This window comes from Podarcis muralis, chromosome 13 (assembly GCF_964188315.1).
Source record: "Podarcis muralis chromosome 13, rPodMur119.hap1.1, whole genome shotgun sequence".
Lineage (NCBI taxonomy): Eukaryota > Metazoa > Chordata > Lepidosauria > Squamata > Lacertidae > Podarcis > Podarcis muralis.
Window position 1 is genome coordinate 37,158,128 of NC_135667.1, and position 21,929 is coordinate 37,180,056.

General features: G+C 47.1%; 1 protein-coding gene across 2 annotated transcripts in view; it reads left to right on the plus strand.

Moving 5' to 3' along the window:
• The first annotated feature begins 581 nt into the window (after positions 1-581).
• Positions 582-21,929, plus strand: part of LOC114582575 (paired box protein Pax-6-like) — a 48,398-nt gene continuing 27,050 nt past the window's right edge. Inside the window, exons 1-2 of one of the 2 annotated variants that reach the window (XM_028703694.2) lie at positions 582-833; positions 10,114-10,251. The gene's annotated coding sequence lies outside the window, so the exon portion shown is untranslated. Of the gene's footprint in view, positions 834-9,778; positions 9,928-10,113; positions 10,252-21,929 lie in introns of those variants that run through there. The other variant, XM_077917401.1, reaches the window with a different exon arrangement.

The window sequence follows — 21,929 nt, forward strand, 5'->3', positions numbered from 1 at the left end:
GACAGCGCTGGCCCCCGGCCTCTTGAGTGAGATGGGCGCACAACCCTAGAGTCTGTCAAGACTGGCCCGTACGGGCAGGGGTACCTTAAACACACAAGGCAGTTTACAAGCTGAGGAAACAACAAACCAGGCAGCAAAGACCACACGCCAGTAGCGTAGCGTGGGTTGTCAGCACCCGGGGCAAGGCAAGTAAATTGCGCCCCCTAACCCGTGGATTTGCGCCCCCTAACCCGTGGATTTGCGCCCCCTAACCTGTGGATTTGCCCTAACCCCAGATGTTGCGCCCGGTGCGGCCGGCCCCCCCTGCACCCCCCACGCTACGCCACTGCCACACGCCTCACAGCAATCTGATCCAATACAAAAAAAGTCGCAATAAACAACTTATATCAAATGAAGCAATATCCCATAATCCATTGCAAAGCTGAAAAAGGCCTTATGTGCAAATGCGAGGAAGTTAGTCAGGCATGCTTCGTCTTATATTATCGTCAAGAGCTTAAGCAATCAAAAAGCCGCTCCTGAAAACATTTGCACCATTTTAGAAATAGGAAAGTACTGTAACACTGAAGCTCTGTAACGGGGACTGCCTATGCATGGTGCATTTAAAACACATGGCCGGTTGCTGCCCTTTTTAGCCCTGACCTGGTGCCAGGTATGGAGTAGGTTTCCTCGTAGGATGAACCCCGCAGGTCGAGGAGCCAGAGGAGCAGGCAGGACTGTGTTGATACCCGAGGAAGAAGCTCTGGAAATGTCAGAAGAGTAGGTGGAGTCGCCCCCCAGGCCTTGAGAATGAGGCCTCCAGAAGCTTTAGGTCCAAGCCAAAGAGCAACAGCACAGTATGTGTATTGGGATCTAGAGTCATCAGGTTACTTGTAAGGAAGGGGTCTACTTGTGAGTAAGCAAGCCCTAATAACCTCTTCACTGCCAGCATTGGTGGTTAGGACCCAGTGTAGGAAACTGGAGTATTTAAGGCCTTCTTCTTGAGCCTTCCAGTGCCTTGAAACAACAGGCCTCCGGCTTCTTGTAGCTGACTCTAGTTTTGCCACCCTTACTGTCTTGTACTTTGTGAATTACTCGGCAAAAAATAGACCTTCAATGGTTTCTTGACCTTGCCTCTCAAGCCTAGTTTAGGGTTGCCATATTTCAAAAAGTAAAAATCTGGACACAAAAGTTGTTGAGATTTTTTTAAAGCTATTTTTAAAGGAAATTTGCTGAAAAACCTACACTTCTGACATGGGTTGTCATACGTCTGGGTTTTCCTGGACATTTTAACCGATTTTAGGAAATTCTACCCAGACACTTGTTTCCAAAAGATGAATCCCAAATATGTCTGGGAAATTCCAGACGTATGGCTGACCTATACAACTTCCCTATGTTTGACCTTGGTCAGTTTGCACAGTGCTCCGCCAGAAACCTTGTCTGTGTCGTTGCGTCCTTTGGTGAGAAGCTGGTTTGGGGCCAGATGGGGACCCCTGGAGTGTGACAGCACCCCATAATTCGGCAGAAGTTATTTCCTTCCCTCCCCAAAAAGGTTGGCCTAAATTTGCATCGATATGTCTATATTAGCTTGTGCAAATATGTGCCTTTGCCCAGAGAGGCTTTCAAGGACCTAGCAACACCCCAAGATAGTTGCTTCGGGGAACTGACTTTTAGATGCCCTGATTATTTGTTTACTATGAATGTATTCTTATTGCAAAGGCAAGAGGTGTGGGGTTTTCTCCCTCAGGTGCTAAAGTAATGTGGCGAGCCTTAACTGGCATAGGCGGGTACTGTTTGCTGCTGTGCCTCAGGCTGCCAAATGTATCGGGCCAGCCTTGGGGGTGGGTCCCACGACCCTAAGCTTGGGATTTGACCAGTCCATGGCAGTCCAGTTAGAGCAGCCTTTCCCAAACTGCAGGCCTCCTGATGTTTTGGGCTACAACTCAACTGGAGAGGGCACCGGGTTGGCAAAGGCTGAAGGAGAGGGGCACACTAGCAGAACGGTAGAGAAAGCCTCGGGGGTGGGTGATGGGGAGAGATGTATTTTCTAATCCCTTTGATTTGACGGGCCTGGCACCCCAACCCCCCCAACCAGGACCCTGAGAGATGGTTGGGGGAGGGCAGCGGCAGCTCGCTCCGCCGCGCTGGATCGCCCCAGCCCAGCCCCTGCCTCACATCGAAGTGACACGTGCTAAGGATCTGGTTTGGGGGGGTGGGCTCAGGCCTTGTGACAGCAAGCAATGGGTGCCACCTCGCATTGGCCTCTGCTTGGAGGTTCCTTGACGTGGGGAGGGGGGGGACGGTGTGGAAGCAACGCAAGGAAATGTTTCCAGCTCCGTTCTCCACCAGATTTCCCCAAAGAGGCCTGTTTGCTGCCTTTCAGCCTTGTGGCCCTCCTTTTTCCTGTCTGGCCCTCACCGTATGACACCCCTCCCTATCTAGTCGTGGCTCTTGTTTCATATTTCTGAACCTGGACCTATGGAAATCACTGGCTACTGTTAAAACTCCTTCTTTCTCTCTCCATCTCTGGCCTCAAGGGATGTGGCTGAGGATTTTCTGCTAACCAAATCCACACACACAGATACACACACACACACACACCGTCCAAACGGCTATTTCTGGGGCAGCCTTGAGATGCATTAGCCGGGGTAAAAGCATGCCTTTGAACAGAGCCACCTTAAAGTCGCAATTAACGAAATCAGGGCCCTGTCAGTGGCAGGAGATAATCGGAAGCGAAGGAGCTGAGGGGAGGGGGCAAGGGAGAGCAGCGAAGGACAGGGAGTCAAGGCAGGGGATGTGCCGGCTCCCCCAATTCACCGTGGGGGCAGGCTGAGGCTTATCGGCGGGGGGGGGGGTATATTCTGCAGAGCCAAGTATGGGTGCCTAGGCAGCACCGCAAGGCGTCCTGAAGTCTCCATAACCCGTAACTGGACCCAAAGAAATATCTGGGACTCGGGGAGTCCAGGCCCCGATAGATTTGGAGATGGTTTGCTTTCGCATTTCTCAAGGGGGTGGCGGCGGTGCGTGCAGAAGGAGCAGAAGCGCGAGGGACTCTGTGCTCCAGACTTCCTCGGCAATCCGTTCCCTCCAGGCATCCTCTCGCCCACCCCTTTCCCCATGCCACTTCCACCCACCCACCCTACAATCGTGTGTGTCGCCGGGCAGATAGATCGGGCCTGACAGTCCCTGGCTCCCCCCAGGCCCCCTTCACACATGAGTCAATCTGCTTTGCATTTTTAATTGACGGCGTGTCGCAGCAACAGAAATTTGTACTTAGCTCGCCCCCCGCTCCCACCCTTCCGACTCCCCGGGCCGCCATGTGGACAGCCTTCTCTTCTCTTCTTCCTTCTCTTCACAGAGATGCTTCCAGTTATGCTGTGCACCATGAGGTCCCTTCGGATTGCTAGAGAGCCCCAATTTTTTTTTTTTTTTGGCTCCCTCAGTTTTAGCCTCGCAGTGATGTTCTCTGCCAAAATGCCCGGGATGCTCTCTTTCTCTCTTCTCTGCTTGGTCCTGATGTGAGAACTGCCTGCATTCTCTCATTTGGGCTCCTCAGTCCTGACCCCAGGACACTGTTGTTTCCCGCTGCCCAAAACCATCCGCTCTGATGAGCCCTCTTCAGAGCTGTTCAGTCCTGTGGCTCATTATCATTATCATTTTTTCATACCAAAACTTTAAAATACATGTTTTAAAAGGATCATTTGCCTAAATTCCCTAGCTACAGTATACCTTTAAATCATATACAGTGGTACCTTGGGTTACAGACGCTTCAGGTTACAGACCTACAGGTTACAGACTCCGCTAACCCAGAAATAATACCTCAGGTTAAGAACTATGCTTCAGGATGAGAACAGAAATCACGTGGCAGTGGCAGCGGGAGGCCCCATTAGCTAAAGTGGTACCTCAGGTTAAGAACAGTTTCAGGTTAAGAATGGACCTCCATAACCAATTAAGTTCTTAACCCGAGGTACCACTGTGTGATCATATCAAATATCCTGTTTTAAAACAAATGTGGCATAGTGGTTAGGCTGTTGGGTTAGGACCTGGGAGACTTGGGTTCAAATCCCTAGTCAGGCATAAAGCCTGCTGGGTGATCTTGGGCCAGCCACTGTCTCTTGGCTTAACCTACCTCTCACAGGGTTGTTCTGAGGATAAAATGGTGGAATGGGGAGCCGTCTTGAACACCTTTCAGGGAAGGTGGGGGATTTGAATGTAATAAATAAACACTGTGCTGAGAACATCCATCATTTGCATCTTACTAGTTTTCTTTTTGTTTCAATATACAGCAAATATACAGCAAATGAAAAGTCTTCATTGTTTGTGCTCTTCCTTCCCAAATAACATGCCATGATGTCCCCCACTTTCCTTACCGCCGATCAGTTTTAGGGAGATTATTGCTTCTTTGTGATTCCTTCCGTAGCTCTTAAGCATATTCTTTCCATTTGTCCCCACAGGGTTCATCATTAAATTCTGACCTAGTGCTAATGAGAATTACAAGGTCTCCTCTCCCACTTGGGCTGTTTGGACCATGCCTGATGTTTGGACCATCTCCTTTTCTCTCTTGTAGGTTCTTTGGTCTTAACCCATCACTACCATTATTGCTGGTTTTGGGCTACTTACGTGCTGTTCCCGATTAGGGATGGATAAATTTGTCAACTTCACTTTCTCTGTTTCTCATTTATCCAGTTTTGATTTCAGTTCCTCACATTTCCATAGGAATTTGCAATTATTATTTTTTAATCCTTATGAAAATCAATTAGAATTTAGTGCAAATTTATCCCGATACACACATTTTTGTGCCAAGCTTTGACTAATTTACAAATGTTTGCAATTTTCCCTAATACATTTTTGTGTTATTTTCTCCAATATGCACACGTTTGTGCACATCTTCCCCCTAATATATGCATTTTTGTACGAATTGGTTAGGGAGGTGTAACACAAAATTCGGAGAAGTACAATTTTCATTTTATTTTTTTAAGATTTTATGATGAAATTAAAGTCACTATCCAGTTTAAAATATGAAGTAAAATAAAAAAAAGAAGGGGGGAACCAGTTGTACAAAAGCAACAGGGTTCACAGACATCATCTCATAAAGCACACAGTGAATTATATGCTATAACAACAACTGACCTGATACAGAAATAATGCAAAGCAAATGTTATGAGCAGCAAACAAAGCCATATTTCATTGGGGTTTGCCATCCCTGTAATTGGCCTGTCATTATAAGTAACACATGGCCACTAAATGGAGGCCACTAAATGAAGGCACCATGAGATAGCCTTAACTATGTCAATTTCTCAGAAATAATAATAACTATTACTGTATTGAACCAAATAGCTAAAGAAAAAACCTAAAGATTCCTTCCAGTCCTGTGCTACTGTCAAACAAGCAGCTGTTATTATAAAAATTATAAGTTGTTTCCATATGAAGTCCATATTTGACCAATCAAAAACTGATAAAAGACGCAGCTTGGAGGTTAAAGTTGACGGTACAGCTATTATTCCAAAATCTTCCTTCATTACCTCTTTCCAAAATTTGTGTACATGTTTGCAAGACCACCACGTGCACCAATAAGTCCCTCTTTCGTTGCATTCTCCCCAACAAATAGGGGAGCAGACTGGAGTCAAGAACCATTGATGGGTTATTTTTAAGGCCTTTTTCTTGGATATTTACAAGAAAGGGAGGTTTTGAAGGATAGCTGTGTTGTGGTTCATGTACTGGTTTGAGACATATGAATTCAGTAAAGGTAAAGGGGCCCCTGACCATTAGGTCCAGGCGTGACCGACTCTGGGGTTGCAGCGCTCATCTCGCTTTATTGACTGAGGGAGCCGGTGTACAGCTTCCAGGTCATGTGGCCAGCATGACTAAGCCGCTTCTGGCGAACCAGAGCAGCGCACGGAAATGCTGTTTACCTTCTCGCTGGAGCGGTACCTATTCATCTACTTGCACTTTGACATGCTTTTAAACTGCTAGGTTGTGGCAGGAGCAGGGACCGAGGAACGGGAGCTCACCCCGTCACGGGGATTCGAACCGCCGACCTTCGGATCGGCAAGTCCTAGGCTCTGTGGTTTAACCCGCATCCCTACCAGAGTCCTGTCCTAATTGCCTACTCTTTTCTTCTTCTTCGGCTTGTTTCCCAGACCAACCCTTTTCCTGTAGGCCAGGTTTTACAGCTGTTATTTTTTACTACAATTCCCATCATCCCTGGTCCCACTGGCTAAGGATGATGGGAGTTGTAGTCCAACAGCAGCCGGAGACCCAAGCTACCAGCCATGATAGCTACTAGAATCATAGAATCATAGAGTTGGAAGAGACCACAAGGGCCATCGAGTCCAACCCCCTGCCAAGCAGGAAACACCATCAGAGCACTCCTGACATATGGTTGTCAAGCCTCTGCTTAAAGACCTCCAAAGAAGGAGACTCCACCACACTCCTTGGCAGCAAATTCCACCGTCGAACAGCTCTTACTGTCAGGAAGTTCTTCCTAATGTTTAGGTGGAATCTTCTTTCTTGTAGTTTGGATCCATTGCTCCGTGTCCGCTTCTCTGGAGCAGCAGAAAACAACCTTTCTCCCTCCTCTATATGACATCCTTTTATATATTTGAACATGGCTATCATATCACCCCTTAACCTCCTCTTCTCCAGGCTAAACATGCCCAGCTCCCTTAGCCGTTCCTCGTAAGGCATCGTTTCCAGGCCTTTGACCATTTTGGTTGCCCTCCTCTGGACACGTTCCAGTTTGTCAGTGTCCTTCTTGAACTGTGGTGCCCAGAACTGGACACAGTACTCCAGGTGAGGTCTGACCAGAGCAGAATACAGTGGCACTATTACTTCCCTTGATCTAGATGCTATACTCCTATTGATGCAGCCCAGAATTGCATTGGCTTTTTTAGCTGCCGCGTCACACTGTTGGCCCTGTACTGTATGTACTATCTTCGCTGTTGGAGACAGTATGGCTCTGACTATTAGTAGCTGTAAGAACAAGATGCTGGACTAGATGGGCTTTCGGCCTGATCCAACAGGACTGCTCTTATGTTCTCATAGATACTGCATCTTCAGAGGCAATCTGCCACTGCTTTCTAGTTGCTAGAGGGAGCACTGAGGAGGGTCCTAGTTACAGGCTTCCCAGAGGCATCTGGTAAATCATTTTATGGAACTCGGATGCTACACATTACGTCTGATTTAGCACTGCTTTTCCTTTCTCAAGGTGTTCAGTCCTGACCTGATTTTCCCCCTCCCATTCATTTCCTCCCTTTTGCTCAAGCTAATTAGTTGTGATCTGTTGCTGCTGCTTGACCCGCAATTTCTGTCTTTCATCTTGAATCCCCACCCCACAGCGCTTACCTGCCTGTCGTCTCCCTTAGGCTAAGTCACGGATCTCTGGCTCTTCTCAATCAAATCCAGTAGCCTTCACTGCTCTCCTAAGGCCCTAAGGACTCGTTCCTTCTGTCCCCAGCTTTTATTTGGGACTGAGATTTATGGATGGAAGAGTAGGACGGGAGCAAAATCTTCCCTTGGGTCTCTGGCTGAAATGGAATCTGGTCTAGCTTGTTGGTTGTCTGAATGAAGATCAGGGCATAGTACATTGTTGTTGTTTAGTCGTTTAGTCGTGTCCGACTCTTCGTGACCCCGTGGACCAGAGCACGCCAGGCACTCCTGTCTTCCACTGCCACCCGCAGATTGGTCAAACTCATGCTGGTAGCTTCGAGAACATAGTCCAACCATCTTGTCCTCTGCCATCCCCTTCTCCTTGTGCCCTCCATCTTTCCCAACATCAGGGTCTTTTCCAGGGAGTCTTCTCTTCTCTTGAGGTGGCCAAAGTATTGGAGTCTCAGCTTCAGGATCTGTCCTTCCAGTGAGCACTCAGGGCTGATTTCCTTAAGAATGGATAGGTTTGATCTTCTTGCAGTCCATGGGACTCTCAAGAGCCTCCTCCAGCACCATAATTCAAAAGCATCAATTCTTCGGCGATCAGCCTTCTTGATGGTCCAGCTCTCACTTCCATACATCACTAGTGGGAAAACCATAGCTTTAACTATATGGACCTTTGTTGGCAAGGTGATGTCTCTGCTTTTTAATAGTACATTAAAATAACCTAATTGGTCATTACACAGGGTTGGGAGTCAGCACTCCTGGTTTCTCTGGGAATGACACTGAATGTTTCTTTAGTCTGCCTTTATGCAGTAGGCTCATTTCTACACACACTCTCACGGGCCTCTGTATTCTTCATCCGGGCAACCAAGAGTCATGATCAAACTTCAGGGCATATTCCAGCTAGGCAAAAACACCGAAGGAGGATGTGAAGCAAGGCTGGGATGTGGCTTAACGAGCATCTTGAGGGCTAGACAGAGAGGCCTGGATGCCTCAGGTCTGAGATTCCCCCCCCCCCATGCTTTAGAAGACTTGATTATGAGAAGTGCCGAACAAGGACTCCTAGGTTCTCAGTGAGAGCGGATTCTCTGGGGCTTATGTGGCAGTTCAAGACGGAGGAGAATGTTGCTCAGTCCAGATTTTTAAGCAAACGGACCTAATTTGCAGCTCCTGGGCTAGTACATGAATCGGAAAACAGTTACCCTTTGGCTTTTTCGCCCTGCCCCAAATTTTGTGATTCGGTTTTTGACTTAGAAACCATATAAAAATGTGTATTTTTAGGACCAACTGCATTAGCAGATGTGTGTGTTGGGAGCCAATATATGCATTTCGAGAAACATTTTGCGACGAAATATGCATCTATTTATGTATTTTCAATAATACTGAATTTTCGTATGGATTAAAAAAATTCACAGATTGCGGGAACGGGAGAGGAGAGGCTTAATACGAACAAACAGCACGTGTGAGGTTGACGCTGGCTGGAACTAGACGGAGCCATCCATCCCTGTAATTTGGCTGGAGTAAGCGGGGCCTGTGTGAACTTGGTGCTCAGAGGCTGATGGCCTAAGATGAAAGGGGCTGGGAGCAAAGATTCCTGGCTTCTCATTTTTTCCACCCCTGCAGCCTTTGACTTGAAGGTGGAGCTCGCGCCTCTCTCTACGCCGCCTGTCCCATTTCCCCCCTCTCTCCCCATCCCCCGTAGCCCTGACCGGCTATGACAGGCTCCTTCTCTATGATTTCTGCAAGCAACGGCGCATGGTCGTATAGCTGGGGACTTCTCTCTCTTTTGCTCTCTCCCACCCCCCACCCCCGATCCATTGGAGGGAATTAAGTTCAAATCTGACACGACAACTTAGCACAAATGTCACAGCAGCATTGCATCCCCCCCCCCCTTGGCGCATCCCTATCCTCCAAACCACCCACCCCCCGTCTCAGTGCCCAGGAATGATATTTATTCCTGTACAACGCCCGCCCAAAAGCCATTCTCAGCGCCAAAACAAGAGCGTGTGGGTATATGGGCATTAGGCGCTGCAGAAAGAGAGGCATAAAAACTCACCGTTGGGAGGCCATGTAAACTGGACGGCAACGGACCAAAGGCAGGGGCGAGATCTTCTAAAAGTAGCCACGGAGGAAAGAGGGGCATTTGAGGGGGTGCCTGGCACGATGCAAGGGTAAGGAACTGAAGGGGTGAAAACTAATAGGTTTCGATGGTGGAGTGTAGCCTGGCCACTGGGTGAAAGGGAGAAGAAGGAAGTGGGCACAATGTGGTGGGCACTGCCTAGACAAAGGGTGTGTCGTAGTCACATACCCAAAGGGGATATTCTGCTGAGATTCACTGGATAGGTGGGGAACAAAGGGAAGGTTTGGGGAAATTACACCTGCAAGCTTCCATGTGAGGTAGGAACTTGGCTCTTGGTACCAGGGCAAAGAGGGGCAGGGGAAGAGGGCGGTAGGTCTGGGGGCAAGAGTGGGATGAAGCTGTTGTTCTCGAACTGCTTTTCTCATTTCCTAGCACAGAGGCAGCACAAAACGCCCATTGATTCCCGAACTGCGAGACAGCTTGATAGAGTCCCTTCTTGGGTGTGTGGACAATTTCCCTTTTCTTTCTTCCAGCCAACATGAAGCCCAGGTTGGGTTTGGGCAGTGTCTCGAGATGCAGCCCAGTGAAATCCCATCGGTTCATGGCATTTAAGCGATGTGCAGGATGACAGCCCTTGAGAATATCGCTTTCTCTCGCCAGTTCACAAATGTTCTCTTTCGTTGCAGATGGATCGAACCCACTTTGTTCTTAACTAACTAAGCAAGCAACTGGTACTGACCCGGATATTGCCAGGCACTGATTGTTTACCATCAAGTTCTGCTCTGTTCTGCCTGATTGTAGTTTTCAGAACCAGAGGATTCCAGGTAATTATGGTTATGTTAATTACGTCAATGACTACTGTGTATAAAAACAATCTATGTTATCTGGGCAAGGGAGTGGAATATTGGCAAAAAAATTACCAAAGAATTTCCGGGAGAAGGCAACTGTTTTGTGGTAGAATTTTTTGTTGGTACTCGAACACATCCAAATATGTTGTGGATCGAAGCACCTTGGAATGGACTGTGGATTGTATAGAAGCAACTACTCTTGGGACAAAGGCGAGAATGGAGCTCAATCCAGTGGATAAACTGATTCAAGGAACTAGGACTGGGGGAGACATTGCTGCCCCCGAGATCCTTGGGGTGGGGGGATATATGTTTGAGGAAGTGAACTGTTGTATAACCTCAAATCCCACGCTTCGTTTCTGCTCAAAATGTTGTTATTGTGTGATTCCCTTACCCCATGCTTACTTTTGCTCCGTCAAACCTTTTCCTGATTGGGTCCGTAATTCAAACCCTGCTCTTTCCTTCCCCAAATCTCCTCATCTTAGGTCTGAAAGGATCCTTTACTTCCATATTACTGTGCAATGGGACAGGGAGGGCAGCCATTTTGGGTGTGTGTGTTTATCAGTCTGGGAGCAACCCTCACCCTTGCTAGTGTCGACTGCTACAGTTGAGTTTGTGTGTGCGAGTGTTGGGAAGCGGGTGGCCGGCTTCCCAACTGAGGGTGAAGAAAGAGGTTGTCTGTTCTGAGGAAAATGGCCGTATGGGGTTCTGAGGTACCTTTGTGAGATTGAACTCTTGAATCCAGAGCTCCTATGGGTTTCAAGTGGGGGTTGAAGGAAGAAGACGAGAAACCCAAAAAGTTAAATCCTAATGACCTTTTAAACGATGTATGTGGGGACAGATGAGTGTTTCCACGTATACTTATAAAAGGGATGTTGTGTGTTTTCCGAAAATGGCGTGTGTGTGTGTGTGTGTGTTGCCTTTGTGTGTCACACGGGCGAGCATTTTGTTATCACCTCAGTGGGTATGTTCGTACATGATGGAACCCAGGCATGTAAGTCAGTGAGAAAACTCTGCAATTTGCGTAAGTTTTGGCTTTGGCGGCATGTACCAGAGTCTCTCTGTGTGTTTATATAACATCTGCAATAGGTTTGTGCAGAGCAGCTGCCATAACAAGCGCATGCAACATGGCGGGGGCTTAAATGGAAGAGGGTGCTACATTTCTGAATGCGTGCATGAGGCAAACCTTGAGGTGTGCCTGTTGATTTTGTACTGATAATGGGGCTCCCATGGAGGTGCAGATGAGGCCCATTCCTTCTTAGCTTGAGCAGCGTTTCTGCCTTGGCACCATTACTGATGCACTAAATGGTCTCTGCCTTCAGACATTGTAGTGCATCAATAAAGGCTTGTGTGTGAGGAACACACATATAAAGAAAAAGGGATGTGTGTTCCTGTGCACATTCTGCCCCTCAAAGAGGTCAAGTCCTAGGACCAGCTGACCTTCGAGATGCAGACTTAAGTTCTGGATATGTGCGCACGCAGTCTAGGCTCTGCATTATTGAATCTGCTTCTGTGATATAGGATAACTTTGCGACAGCAGAAAAGGAGAGAAGGGCAATTCCAAGGATGGTCGGGGGGGGGGGGTCCATGATGTAGATCCAATCTGTCCAAAGCTAAGCAGCCTGGGCCCAGCCTGTACCTAGATGAAAGACCAGCTGGGAGACCCATCACTGCTGCCTTGATTGTAGTGGAGGCAGGGCCGGAAATATAACGACAAATAAATACATCCTGAAGACTAGTTATTTGCTTTTTTCCTGATTGAAACCTGAAATTCTAAAATATGGACCCAGTCAGCAATGCAGCAGAAAGCCTGTGGATTTTGCGGGTGTTTGTGTGACTGTTGTTTCGACGTTATTGCGTATCTCGTCAGTTTATTGCATTGTGTGCCATGGAGAAGCTGTGGTGGTGCATATCAGGTGTGGACTGTTCCTGGATGGGTGTGCCCAATGCATTCTGGGATATTCCCCATGATTTGGTACCCCAGCAGCAGCAGGGCAGTTCTGACCATGCCTACTCAGAAGTATGTCCTACAAACTTCAATGGGGCTTATAAACTTTGCTTATAAGGCTAGCCTTCTAAATTTCCAACGCCAACCAGATGCCCTTTGGAAGCCTGCAGGCACGGCATGAAAACAATAATAGCCTGTTCTTGCTCCCAGCAAGTGTTATTCAGTGACAAGCTGCCTCTGAACCTGAAGGGTACTTATAGCCATTGTGGCTAGTAGCCTTATCCTACATAAATCTGACTCATCCCCATTTGAAGCCATCTAAGCTAGTGGCCATCACTGACCAGGGGTGTTGCTCAGGAGTGGCCCAAGGTAGCCTGAGCCCCACATCTTTTACATTATATATTTGTTTCATAGCATTTAAAGGCAACAAAATAAACCCTTTGCTTTCAGAGTGGCTCGGCTCACTGCAAACTGCAATGCAGCTGAGACCACAGCTACACTCTTAACATGCCCAGAGGTAAAGACAGGGGAGGAATTCAATTCAGTTCCCATTAAAGGTGAACGTACTTCCCCCAACTTCCCCCAACAAAACATGAAGCGAAACACAATGAACTTTCGCAATTTGCAGTTCTCCAAATTTTGCAATGTGGTCTCCAGCCCAACGTATACAAAAACGCCAGGGTAAAGTGTAAAGAAAATGAATGCATATATTAGTGAAAATAACAGACCAAAATGCATTATATTAGGGAAAAGTGCTTTGCCAAAAAATTGTGTAAGAGACACATTTTTGCATGCAATTTTCCCCCATAAGGAGGAATTTACACTAAAATGCTGGTGAATTTTCACAATTTGGATTTCCCCCTAAACAAATCCACAAACTGATGTTGTGATCTAAACTTAAGGTTGGAAAAATTCGAAATGGAGAGAAACCGAAACTGACCGATTTGCCCATCCTTATCTACAGGCAGATTTATTGGTTGATTAATTACATTTTTATCCCACCTTTCCTCCAAGTAGCCCAAAGAGGCATGTGTGCTTCTCCTCCTCTCAATTTCATCCTCAGGATGACCCTGCAAAGTCTACCCACCAACCAATTTGTGTCTGACTTCTTTTTAAGTACCTGGCAACACCCCAGCTGCCACGACATATTGAGACAGAGAATTCTGTAAGCTGATGTTCTCCTTGACCTTTCGTAAGAAAGGGTCCCGTTTACATTCTCAGCAAGGCAGGTGGTGCTGTTGGTGGTGGTAGGAAGGGGAGAAAACATATAGAAGTGCCTGGAGGCATGATTTTGATAGCCTAGAATACAAAAGGTGGATGAAGGGAAAGTCTGGCAAGATGAACAATAGCAGGGCTGCCACAAAATTTTGACGCAATCCAATAACTTTTCTCTTTGAAGGTATACCAAAAACCAAATTTTTTGATTTCTCCCCCGCAAAGGTGGGTGAAGATCAAGCACAAGAATGATACCGAAAGGTTGATAGAAACCAGTTTCAGGATGTAGAATTCGCTGTTGGATAATGTGGAGTCATATGTGCATAATTTCTTTTGTCCTGTTGTTGCTGTTTGGCTGGCTTCTCCAATCTGAAATTACACGAGCGACTTAAAAATGTGGCGGTTCCATTGCTTTGCTGTGCAGTTAAAGACATTTGTGTGTATCTGTTTGCAAGGTACAGGGGGAAGCCTCCTTTATTAGTTAAGAAAAATATAGCTCAAAGGGGGGGGGGGAGAGGGAAGCCCCATGAACAACAATGGCATGATTATTTGGTGCAATGAGTTTTTATCCATTCTGAAGTGCTAATGGTGCATGCATGTAAGATTTCTGTTTGGAAAAATTAAACAATAAATTTTGAAACAGGAACTCTGAAATACCCTATCTTTCAGGGGACCGGACAAATTTTACATGAGGTTGTGTCTTTCCTCTCCTTTTATTTATAACCCTGATGTTTTTCTGATTCTGTACTGCACTCCTGCTCATGTGCGCTTAGCTCCATCAAATTTTTGGTCCATTTTGTATCCCTTTGCTTTCTGATTTGGACTATGGCATATCATAAAGTATTTTGAATGCGTTGCCTGCTGTTGTCTGTAGCTGTACTTTTGCATTTGTGTTGCTCCTACTCAGTGAGCTATGCATTATTACTCTGTGTTAAACTGAGTTGTAATGGATATTTTTTCATCTATATGCTATCAGGTTCTGTTAGCTGCTATTTGTCTGGTATGCGACGTTTATCAGTCCGAAAACATAGTGACTTTCAGATGAATGAATCCCATTCTTGTAATGTTCCTTTTGCATTTGTATTTTCAAATTGCTTTCATCTTATCCCAAGAGGTTTGTCTTAAGTGCATTGTTTCAAATAGGAACAAATGCAAACTTGCTTGATTAACTAAGCTCTCTGCTGATTTGATTTGTGATTTCCATCTGTCGCTTATGGGGCTATATTGCACATTCATCAACACTGATTCATCAATATTCTTAATTTTACTGTGCCTTTTATTTTGCTTTCTTGCTCTTTTACAATAACGTGCTTCAAGCAACACAGCCTCCGAACTCAAAATTTCTGTATAGCTCAGAACTTGGTTAAATCCCTCAGATTGCCCCCGGAATAGCCAGACTAGATGTTATGCAAGAGATCTGTAATCAGGATCTCCTTTAAAAAAAAGGGGGGGGGAAGCTTCTTGAGAATATGGGGGTCTAAATTTGGACAGGACCACAGTACTAGGTGTGGGTTGTTCCTACTGTTTACCCAGTGCCGTTTTCCCAATTAAAATCCACCCCCGAAGCTGCTATTTGCCCTGGAGGTGAAAACATACAGGTTGCCTCCTCTCTTGTCTGACCAAAGGTGCTTTTCACATAGAGAAAATAGAGCTTGTTTTCAACTTGGCAGAACAGCATGAGGATACGGTTAAGCCCCTCCCCTAGTGCCGTGGTCCCGATCCAATTCCCAGGCCTTCCCCGATGGCTGTTTCAGACTCCAACAAGCAAAGAGAAACTGTTGGGGAGCTTGATCTCTAGGAATGGAGGAAAAATTTGATTCCGTTCGCATTGAATGGCGAACTTTCGGGATTTGCACTTTCTGAAACCATGTGCAAAATGAAACACAGCCATCATTGAAAAATTCGCACTTCTCCCTTCAAAGATGCGGGTGATTGAGATTTTCTTGTTTATTAAATATGTATGTTCTCCACCCGCATATCTCAGGGTGGTTCACAACATTAAAAACACAGCACAAAAGCACAAAATTCAGGATAAAAGCAAGAACAAAAAAAACACAAGCCAATAAACAAAGATGCTGAACATGCTTGCAACATCTGCTAATTGATACTTGGCCCAGGCTGAACAGAGCTACTCCAGTAGGGGTATAGTTTCCTCTAAGAGAACTCTGGTCAATCAGGGTTTGTGTCCCTGGCTGGGAATTGTTGCTTGTGCACATGACGTTATCAATGACTCACATGTTCCTTCTAGACCGGGGGGGGGGTGCAGGGATGAACCTCCAAGCCCATGAGCCTAATCCAGCCCTCCAGCCCTATCCATTTGGCCTGAGACACCGTTTTGGGCAAGTCACACCCACCTGCCCTACAACTGACACCAGGTGTGGGGCCGGTGAAGCTAGGGATTGGCCAAACGGGACTTTGCAGGGACGGTCCTTTGCCAGCCCTGTGCTTGGGAAGCCTCTTCCTATGTTTGGTACGAATTGTCATGTGTGCAGTCATGTGTGCAGCATATGCCCTGACCGTTGTGCCCCTGTGTGTCTGGCGGATTTGTGTTCACTGCATGTCGCTGTGAGGCATATTCTCTTGCGATGCGTGTATATAGGCCTTTCCTAAATACATGGTGCGTGCAAAGGACTTTCTGACCCTTGCTTTGCTTTTCACATACTAATTCTGCTGGCTTCGCCCTGCCAAGAGGTGCAGTGAGTTGCAGTTCCGACCCCCACTTACCTGGAATTAACCCCTGCTGAACTCAACAGGACTTACTTCTGAATAGGCACTGTTAGCGTTGCAGCCTTAGATCGCCAAAGAAGAAGAAGAAGAAGAAATCAAGATTTTTAAAATTTATAGCAGATGCCATTTTTTTTATTTCTGCCTTGGGCAGAAAAATTCCCTTGGTCTGCCCTGTCAATTCTTCCAAATGTATGCTAATTTAAAATAACTATATAAGTCATTTATATGGGTCACCTGATACTTCGGGCAGCTCACATCGTAAAACGATAAAACAGGAAACCATAAAGCAACAAACTGCAGCATAAAAAATAGGCAGCAGCGAGCGAGAAGTGAGCAACAGAACCAGTTTTACAGCCGGACTATAAATACACAACATGTAAACAGTGGTTCAAAGAGAAGTTAAAACCAAGCCAGGGATACTGTGTGTGCATTATGCATTGCTCCCTCCTGGCATCTGAGGTTGAAAACTTTGCCCAGAGGCAAGAAGCAAACATTTTAAACTTGGCCGCGAGTCTGAAGCCATCAAGGGGGAGAAAGAAACCTCAGTGTACGAAGGAAGTGCTATTGTCAAAGCTGCGAAGGAGCCGTATTCAAAATACTTTCTACCCTTTACATGTGCTTTGTAAACTGAGTGAATTTCTTATTTGTGAAACCCAGTGTGGGATCCTGTGCCTTTGGCCGCTTCCAAACGACCTCTTTATTGAGCATTCATACTGATTTGTATGCACAATGTTAGCAGGCAGGTTAGACGAGGTCGGTGATTTATTGAGCATTCGTTTGTGAGCGGAGCTTAAGCTGATGTCGCGCCAAGCAAATGTTACCCCGAACTTTGCAGTGCGTTTCCTCATCGCTTTTCCTATTGCGGTAAAAAAAACCACCACCCCCGGGGTGTGTGTGTAGGAAGCACTTTCATTGCACAAAAACTCCGATTCAGCTTCAATTGCCCAGCCTGAATTGGCCTGCATGTGATTGAATCCAACCCGAAAACAGCGACTGTCTGGAAGCCCCCTATGTCCTGCACGCTAAAGGGTTGTGTAATGTGTTTTGGCATCTGCATGCTATGGTATCCATGTAACACTGTAGTCTGGGTTGGGGAATATGACACAATGTGCTGTTCTCTGTATGCCGAGTCTTCAGTGCGCAGATGTGGTAGTGACTTCAGAGCAAGGGTGTCCAACCTTTCTGCTTGGTTTTGTTGCAATGGCCGCTATGAGCTGGGCCCAAACCAGCGGTGGAGAAGGCCAGAACCGAAAGCACATATGAGCCTACTCCTTTTTCTTGCTTTTCCTGACATTCCCTTTTCTCTGTCCCTCTCTTCCTTTTACACCCTGCTGGGGAAGGACAGATCTTTCACTTGCTGATGAGGGGGCCGAGGGCCCCCCAAATTTTCAAGGAGGGGGGCTGTGTCCCCTCAATATTCTGCAGCAACATGTGCACACTTGTGCATGCACGACATGCACACATCATAAAGCGTGTGTGTGTGTGTGTGTGTGTGTGACACAAGCATGTCGCACGCACTGGGCGTCTCATTCGTGGGGACAAGCTGGTTTGTCTCCTTACTGGAGCCTTGCACTGAAAGCTTGCAGAAGGCCACATGGCATAAGCCCAGTGTTGGGTCTGCACAATGCTGTGACGCACCTGTTGATGAATATGGCTGTGAGCTTCCTGTAATTGGCTGCCGGTTTGTTTCCAGGAGCATTTCAAGGTGCTCATGCTAGTTTTAAAGCTGTACATGGCTTAGGCCCCAATATTGGAAAGACCTCTTCATTCCTTACAGCCCCTCCCAGCAGAAAGGGGGGGGGGTCCTCTTGGTAGTTTGTTTGTTTATTGAATTTATATACCGCCCTATATAAATTCAATACCGCCCTATGGGGGACGCAGGTGGCGCTGTGGGTTAAACCACAGAGCCTAGGACTTGCTGATCAGAAGGTTGGCGGTTTGAATCCCCACGACGGGGTGAGCTCCCATTGCTCGGTCCCTGCTCCTGCCAACTTAGCAGTTCGAAAGCACGACAAGTGCAAGTAGCTTAATAGGTACCGCTCCTGCGGGAAAGTAAATGGCATTTCCGTGCGTTGCTCTGGTTTGCCAGAAGCGGCTTTGTCATGCTGGCCACATGACCTGGAAGCTGTACGCCGGCTCCCTCGGCCAATAAAGCGAGATGAGCGCCGCAACCCCAGAGTTGGCCACGACTGGACCTAATGGTCAGGGGTCCCTTTACCTTTATACCGCCCTATACCCAGAGGTCTCAGGGCAGTTCACAGAAAAGATCACAATATATAAAATCAGAATAAGAACAATAACCCAATAATAACCCCAATAAAAAAGGATGTCAACCAGGTCAACCAAAGGCCTGGCTAAAAAGGAATGTTTTTGACTGGCGCCTAAAGGTATGTAATGAACAGGGCTGTCTTACCTATAGGCTCTAGGGGTGTGGGGCACGCACCCGGGTGCCGAGCTCTCAGGGTTGCCAGGCTGAGAGTCTGGGGCCCGAGAGTTGAGTCTGGGGAAGAGCCCGCCCACCTGTCAGTCGGAGCACCGCAGCGGGCTCTTCTGCTGCAGGTGGCTCTGCGGCACGTGTTTGGGGGCAACCGAGCCAGCGAGATGCTGAGGTGGCTGGCCGACTCTGCCCTCCTGCGCACCTAGGACTGGGAAACCGGGGGGGGGGGCAGATCTTTGCACCCTGGCTCCGTGTATGCTTAAGACAGCCCTGGTAATGAAGGTGCCAGGTGAACTCCCCTGGGGAGAGCATTCCACAGACAGGGAGCCACTGCCACTGCCACCCTCCGGACCTCTCAGAGAGAAGGCACATGAAGGTGGGCCTCAGAAGTTGATCTCAGTGTCCAGGTAGGTTCATATGGAAAGAGGTGGAAATCTCCCTTAGAGGTTTGGTGGTGGCCCAGGAGACGGCATTCTCTGTGGCAGCCCCTGACTTCTGGAATTCCCTCCTGGCCGAGGTTGCATCTGGCTTCTTCACCATCGGTGAACATTGAAGACACACCCCTTTACCCTGGCCTATGACACCTGCGATGTGTGTTTTCAGGGCCCACCCTATTCCTGCGACTGTCATCTGTTTTAAAATTCTGAAATTTACATTGCTATAATCACCCCACACCCGGGATGTGCTGGTGGAGAGTGGGGTGGGAGATTGATAATAATAATGGTCAAGAATAGATATATAAAGTGATGGAGTCAATCTCTTGGCTCTCCTCTGATGCTCTTGAGCAAAGTTAATAAAAACATCAGCTCATCTGGTTAGAGTGTGGTGCTGATAACGCCAAGGCAGTGTTAGAAACTGAGATATGAAAGCTAGGAGCTAAAGGGCACCTAAACCTAGGTTATGGGCGCAACAATAGAATGTCTAGGTGCGCTTTTTAATAACTTCTTCTTATCTTTATTACGGTCCAGAGACCCAACAAAACATTACAAATCAATACAGAGTTCATACAGCCTACCTCCAGGTTAATCAAGCACTTTGTTTGGAATATAGGGCTCATTTGTTCTTGCAACCACCAATAAAAACTTTGCCACTGCCAACGTTCTAGCTTTTGTTCGGTCTTCCAGTAGGAACCTGACATAGTGAGCCTCTGACTTTCCCGGGAAAGGCACCAGCAAGGGTAGTATCAGTTCAGCCCTGGCCTGCTCATACTTCGCACAATGTAACAAAATATGATTTATGGAATCGATGTCTTGAGCACACAAGCAAAGTCTGTCCTGGTAGGGAACTCCTCTCAACCTACCATCCAGCACTGCAGAGGGGAAGACATTCAGTCTGGCCTTGGTGAAAAGCCTTCGATAGTTAGGTACTGTCAAGTTTTTGATGTAAGATGTTAACTCAAAGACATACCCATATTGAACTCCTGCTGCCAGCGGACTACAGACTGCGTGTGACCGAGATTTTATAACTAGAATACGAAGCTGAAAATGAATGAACTGCAGCTAAAACTTTTTCACATGGTCTAGTCCTTCCCCTGCTTACCCCCCTAATATTCTTAAGAGGGTCTCTTCAGTCTTCAGAGAGTGGCTGGAAGTGGGGAGGCAGAAAAAGGTCCTCCTTTCCTTCTACTCTGCAGTTTTAATCTGAAATCTTAGGCACAGTACTGCCCCCAGAGCTCAGAAACTGCTCATGCTAATGAGATTCCCTGTTGCAAAATGTGCCTAGAACAATGGGAGTTTTGAACGCTGCACCAAGGTCATGGGTTTTCAATTTCTTCATTGCAGAGGGTTGGAGTAGATGGGGTCCCTTCCAACTCTACAATTCTGTGATTCTAAAGTAGAGGGCAATTCTTTAAACAAAGTGCAAAAGATCCTCAGATTAGGTGCAGCAAACATTAACGCTTAAGAATAAAATACTTAAAAGTGTGCTTGCCCGCCTAGGTGCAAGATCCTCGGGGCAAGACTGCTGGGTAGCTGTACTCACCCTTTTCCATATTGACTTGAGATCAGTGGTTTGTTTGAACTAGAGTCAGAAATACATGTTGGCAAGGCAAAGGCAGCCCTTAGTGGCTGCCAATCACAGGGGCTGTTGCTGCACAACCTTATTCCTTTCTGCACCTGTACAGGAAAGCCAGAGGCTCAGACTACAAGCAGCCACCAGGGGTCTCAAATATCAGGGGTGCCTTGGATGATGCCAAATTTTGGTGCCCCCCACCTTCCATTCTACAACATAGTTGTGGCATCCCCTGTGGTGCCCCTGAGACTTGACACCCAGTGTGCCCGAACTGGTCTTGCTCCCCTAAATCTGTCTCTGCAGCCATCGTCAGGTATCTGATCAGAATTAGGATTCTGGCATGGGGTGGTGGTGTAACATTTTAGACACACACACACACACACACACACACACACACACACACACACACTGTGGTCCCAAAGCTGGATTGTGGGGCTCACATTTTCTGCAATTAGAGTCTCCCCACGCATGTGATTGCAGGCATGGAGGTCCCTATGTGGATTTGGGGGCACGGGGTGGGGGGTGTCCCAGTCTGGGTCCCAGGCCCTGTACTGATTATTTTGGAAAGAAAAAGCTTGCACTTAGGGTCGAAATCTAAGCGACGGACATCATGCTTAATTTGGTAGCTCACTAAGCTAAGCCCCAGTTTCAGAAAACGAAGTTTCCAGTTTGGGCTGGGACTGCGAAATGCCCAGATGTGGTCAAGTCGCTGGTTATTTTTGACACTCTCCAGAAGTCAGAATGTCTGTTTCACAGAGCTGGGGAGCTATTTGGAATACAAGCACAGGAATGCTCCCAGGAACGGATCAGCTGAGTGTCCAAAGACATTTTTGTTTGCTTGTTTGTTTTAAACATACATGCACCTCCCTAAATAAATTTGATTTAAGGGTGGTTTGCCATCAGGGCAGTTTACAATTTGTAAAGAAGGGCTTAGCCCAGTAGAGAGCACACACTTTGAATGCAGAAGGCTCTGGGTTCAATCCCTCCAGGCAGGACTGAGAAAAGCAAATGATTGCCTGACACCCTGGAGAAGGCAGAGGAAGTGTAGTGAAGAGCGCCATGTGGGCTGACTGGGGTGGGCTGTAACAAAGAGACAGAGAGCATGGTTGATTTCTCTGTTCTGAGACCAAAGCCTGCTGAGCCTATGGGAGAAGCCAGAGATCTGGAAATGGGAATGTTCTGAACACTCTCCAGCTAGAGTCAAGTTGTATATGTGCAAATAAACCACATATCCAAAGGATACCCCAGTCTCCACTTTGCCCCATTTCCAAAGGAAACACAGACCCTGGGTAAAGCATGCCTAGAACCCCTTCAATCTTC